The 5624-nt window shown below is 36.2% G+C and overlaps 1 long non-coding RNA gene across 1 annotated transcript; it reads right to left on the minus strand.

Moving 5' to 3' along the window:
• Window positions 1–734: 734 nt before the first annotated feature.
• On the minus strand, window positions 735–5611 carry LOC108166056 (uncharacterized). The gene is made up of 2 exons (XR_001776364.1): window positions 5086–5611; window positions 735–1235 (listed from the first exon to the last, which is right to left on the minus strand). It is a non-coding gene; the product is annotated as an uncharacterized LOC108166056 (long non-coding RNA).
• Window positions 5612–5624: the final 13 nt, after the last annotated feature.

A 5624-nucleotide genomic window follows, 5' to 3' on the forward strand; every position in this document is an offset into this window, starting at 1 on the left:
CAGTCCTGTGTGGAACTCCTTGATTGCATGCTTGCTCACTCACGGGAAGCACTCTGGAAAATTTGTTGCCGCTTCTGAGCATTTTTTCAAGGCCTTATCAAAGCCATCCTGCAGCCCAGGTGAAAAGTGTACGCCAGAAGTCTGGAATGAATCCTGCAGAATCCCCTCCGTCTTTGCTCTGGAACATATTTAGGACATTTTTATGCAGCGTGCATATGAAAAAGGCTCAACTGGAGCAGTCATGATGTAATAATATTACTGAAAACATGGCTGCTGGTTAGAAAAGCTGTCACAGTAATTAACACAGAAATATGGTGCATGTTGACTGAGGAAGCCCTGATTGAGAACATGTAGCAGTCTTACTGCAGCTTATTTCACTGTATAGGAGCTGGATTTCACAAGGCTGAACTAATCAATTTTAATCCCTTTGACAATGAATAAGGTCTTTTATAGTAATGGTTCTGAAAGCTGGAGCTCTAAACCACAACATTTCTGCAAAGCTGGGAAGAAGTATGTTATACTTTAAAAATACACAATGAGTGAATTTTTTTTTTTTTTTGCGAATTTGCCTTATACTGCTTTATATGCATATCATGAAAAAAAGTTGCTACTACAGTTTATATGCAAATAATGGTAGTTGACACCAAAAGCTTCCACATGCACAGCCTATAACTGATCCAGTTACACCAGTTCTGTCAGAAGGAAGGAGCCAGAAGCAAATTATTGAGAAAAGCTTGTGGAAGGAAACTCAAAATATTTGACCAAAGTCTTACAGTTCAAATGCAGTCAAACACTGATAAAATGTGTGTGCATTTCTGATTTTGAACACATGAACATATACATTTGGCAAATTCTTTCTCTCATTATTATGATATTTGGCAAATAGAAAAACATTGGTAATTCCAGCTGACATAAAACACTTGATGAGTTTTCTTGGAGTTGGACGTCTGTTAGCCATCAGAAGGACCTGAATCCTAATTATAGTCAAGCATAAGGTCCAGATTAACCACCTCCCTATTAACGTTTGAAGCAATTCTCCGGTTCTTAACTGTATGTACAATAGGATTGGAGGACTAAACTCCCCAAGCAACGACAGGTTGCCTGACACGTAGACACAGACGACCAGACATCCTGGGATGGGCTGAGAGGAGGATGACGCCATTGTGCCTGAGTCAGATGAGAGTGGGTTTCCCTGAGTGACTGCTCTGATAAAACAGGCAGATTCCGTTTCCCTGCTGAACAGGTGGATGACAGAAAGAGCTGTTACTTTGACACAGGACATGACAGAGATATTGCACCGATTATCACTCAGAAAGTGCATTTGTAGAATGCAGAAGAGGAAATTAGCTAAAAAACAGTTACAGTTCATGTAAAACAAAACAAACAAAAAATATAGAATACAGACAACAATTAAAAACTTTTGAAGTTGCACTGATGTGAAGGCAAGTTGACATTTCTTTTACTTTTGCTTCTTTTTAGATTTTAGATTATCAAGCAAATGTTAATATCAGACAAAGAAACCCAGGGGAAATATCAAAACAACGTTTTCATAGCATGTTTTCTTAACACAATTGAGGAAAAACAGATATTCAGACCAATCTGGCCTTATGTTGAAGAAGTAGCCCATCTTTGTTAATTCATAAACTAACTTTGATTAATCTAACTCTTTAAATCTGTTTCCCAGATTACAACCAGCCCCGATTACTCCCAGAAGTAAAGAGTCAATAAATTACTTAATAGAAGCTGCCTGAAAACATGAAGCAGACTAACAGATCAAAAGAAGAGGTGATACAGATGAGAAACAAAGCTGGTGCCATCTACCAATTTGAAAAGGGTGACACAGTCATTCCTAAGGCTCCTAGACACTGAATTTTTGAATTTGAACTTGAGCAGTTGTAAGGACCATTATCCACAAATGGAGAAAACATTAAACTTATCCAGGAGTGCCGACCAAAATTACTTCCATAGCACTGCAACAAGTAATCTGCAAGGTCACAAAAGAAGAAATGTCACAGAAGATCCCAGAATGACATCTGAAGCATTGCTGGCCTTACTTGCCACAGTAAATGATTCAAAAAAGAAAGAGACAGAAAAGATGGTATTCATGACAAAGTTTAAATGCCAAAAAACACTGCTGACCAGGATGATCAATAAGGCTAATTTCACATTTAGATTTTTGAAAACACATCACCACTGACAATCAAACTTGGTAGTGATGCCGTGGGACTGCTTTGACACTTGGATGACTCGTTATTGTTGAATACAGCTTTTTACCAGACAACGCTGACGGAGAATGTCCAACTATCAGTTTGTGACCTTAAGCGCAAGCTTCACTGGGTTATGCAGCAGGACAAACAACCAAACCGCACAAGCAAGCTGACCATTAAATTGCTTAAAATAATAGAAAAAAATTAAGATTTCTGAGCGATCTAATCAAAGTCTGTTCTGGAATCTGATTGAGATGCTGGGGCATGACCTGGAACAGGCCATTCAGGCTCAAAAACCCTCTACAGTGACTTATTTAAAAACAATTCTGAAAAGAAAAACAGACAAAAATTCCTCCACACCAGTTGTAAAAAGAACCCTGTGATCCTGCTCTGTAGATCTTTTATATAAATTCAGAATACACAATAAAATGTTCAAACATGTACTGGAAACAGCTCTTCAGTGATGTAATAAAGTGCCTGTAAGCACACTTTCTGGCTCTGAAAAACCAAACTGTTTGGGGTTTTTTACGAACAGGCGAGCAAGTGACCGATTACAGCGGGGTCATTTGTGACTTTCTGCAGTCTTAGATATTATATAATGGAGGTTTTGTTGAAAAACGTCAATTGTACCATAAATGGGAGTGTGTTTTGTGGACAAAATGAATCACATAAAACAATATAGTAAAGAGAAAGACTGTTTCAGGAATGTAAGTGGTTCAACAGCCGTTTGTAAGTACATGCTGTTGTACTATTTGCCTCCACTCATGCTTTTTCCTTTCCCAAGCCCTGATATGGAATTATTAATAGCGCCAGGCAGGAACGTTCAACCAGAACTGACCCCTCAAGTGTTCAATAGTCTTTCTTTGGGTGCTTGAAGTAAACAATGTAGGTCGTCATTTATTTTAGCTGCAAATTCTAATGCTCGTTTGCATATGATTGATAGATTAGCAAAAGAAAAGTCTGTATCTTGGAAGGAGTTTAATCTTCTCTAAAGGAAACTTGTTTTCTTTCACATACCTCACATACAGTATTATTGTGGTGGATTACTCTGACCTTGTCTTGGAGCTAGGCACATGACAGAGGGGTGGAGAAAGCTTTGTAAAGGGGCATGGCGCTAAGTTTCTCACGGCCAATAAGAAGCACTGACCCCCTCATTTAGCACTATAATGTCCAGATCAACTCACTGTTTGATCTAGTCACTGACAGAATTCAGCTTTTAACTTTTTATTTCACTCACTGAAAATAGATCGAAGTTGACGGTGAGGTGCCTCTGGCAACTTTTGGTCTGTCATAGTAGATACAGACCCACAGATTCTTTCTGGCAAATCTGTCAAACATATGTGGAGAATCTTAATTTTTCTTTTTTTCGACCATATTGAAATCTGCTAAGTAATATTCAGTTATGTCTACTTTTTTAATGTGCCTTTAAGAGTTATTCTGCAGAGAATCTGTCTTTTTTCTACAATTTCATCCAAGGTAAGATGTTACTTGGTTAAATACTTGATTTTCAGATGGGCATTTATGAAGAATCTTTTGCTTTCCTTTAATGTTATATGAATGTTTTTATTGTTATGCAATTCACAAATAAAAACGGTGCACTTTATGTCCTTTCCTCATTTTTAATAATCTGGATCATGATTTTGAATGCTTAGTGTCAGAATCCTAAGGAGGTAGCAAGAATCAAGCAGCTGTTCTACTATTAAATCATTTTATTAAAATAATAAACTTATGGATATTGATTTTCAATGTTTTCAAAGCTGATTTGTCAAATGTCTCTTTGTTTTGTTTATTTTGTTTAGGAACATTTAAACCAATTTTTTACCAATACATTAGGCATTTGCTAAGCATTTAGGAGATAAAAACTGTATGATTTGGAGATAAAAGTTAAAGTTATCCATAAAAATATCTCCACGTTTTTTTCATATCACTCATTGTTTGAGCTAACCTGGCTTTCCTCTGGTCTGTTTGTTGTCATGTAGCACTCTCAGGCTTCCACTCTCCCTGCTTTATTTAGACCTTTAGAGGAAGACATAAGCGTCATGCCTCTGTTTGTGTTATTTCATTCTTCCACCTGTCTTAACTAACTTAACCCTACAGTTCTTACTGAATTATTGACAATTTTATCCCTGATTGTTAAGCTGGGTGGATGATCTTTGGTAAAAATGACACAAAACATTGTTCGTATAGACATTTTAATATTAGAGCCAACCACAAACTTTTTGTTTTAAGCCTTCACAGCATGGAAACATTTGAATCTTTTATTCTTTGTGATTCTCCAGGTTTCAAAGAAAGTAGACAGTGCAGAATCAAAATCCAGACCATCTACATCCTATATTCATCAAAGGTGGGAATACAGAGTGGGGATACCTCTGCTTTGTTTGTGACGTGTCGTTGCCGCTAAAATCTGATTGACGACATTATTGATGAGATGCTACTTTATTAAAAAACTAGTATTTTTGGGAAATGTGTGCATAGGGTTTTAAGAAGCTATACCGTAAGAGAATAAACTCAAACCTTACTATTGCTACGGTAAAATAAGACTCTTTCCCCAAACTTTCAGGGAATCATTTATAAAAGCTTACCTCTTCATACCTATTTATTTAAAGTCATTGTAACATTGCAGTGCATAAAAATCTTCCATTTAATTAAAACAAATTTAAAAATCCAATTATACATTACATTGCATTTATTTGGAATGAAGAATAAAAAATCTTCAAGTATGTTCACAAATAAATGATCCATTTTTGCATAACTGACCCTTTTTTCAAGAAAAATGTATTAAGCTACTCCACATGATCAGAATACAAATAACTTATCGTAAAACTAAAAACAACATAATATACATAAAGTCAGAAAAGAAATACATTATTTTACTCACCTTAAAGTTTCTGTTGACATTGTTCCTTGAAAACAAAACAAAAAAGAGCACAAATCAAGTGATATTCACAGTCTCAAACAAACACAACCACTTAATGTTAAATAATGTTGGCTTCAAGCAATATATATGCAAATTTCAAAACATTTACCCAGGTGTATCCTACAAGATTTCAAGATTCTACCCATAATGAATGACTAAGACAGATACGATGATTTTTATTTATTTTTATTTTTTTTCCACTAATGTATCTATAGAACAACACAGGAGGTGCAATTACACCCGCACAGCTGCAGCTAAAATCCCAGCTCAATAACAAAAGTTATTTTATACATTAAATATTCACAACTTGCTGCACAAGACTGGCTTACCCAATAACTTTTCAGAGCACTAAACTAATTCATCAACCAAATCAAGTCCTGCTCGCCTGAAAATCGCTATATTATCACCCACTTTAGAGCTTAGCCCTGAGCTATGGAGCAGTGTGAAATCAACCTGTTTTCATGAGCTGATCAATGCACTCTGCATAGTCCCCCCTACCC

The sequence above is a fragment of the Poecilia reticulata genome, unplaced genomic scaffold, assembly GCF_000633615.1.
Source record: "Poecilia reticulata strain Guanapo unplaced genomic scaffold, Guppy_female_1.0+MT scaffold_795, whole genome shotgun sequence".
NCBI classification, from domain to species: domain Eukaryota; kingdom Metazoa; phylum Chordata; class Actinopteri; order Cyprinodontiformes; family Poeciliidae; genus Poecilia; species Poecilia reticulata.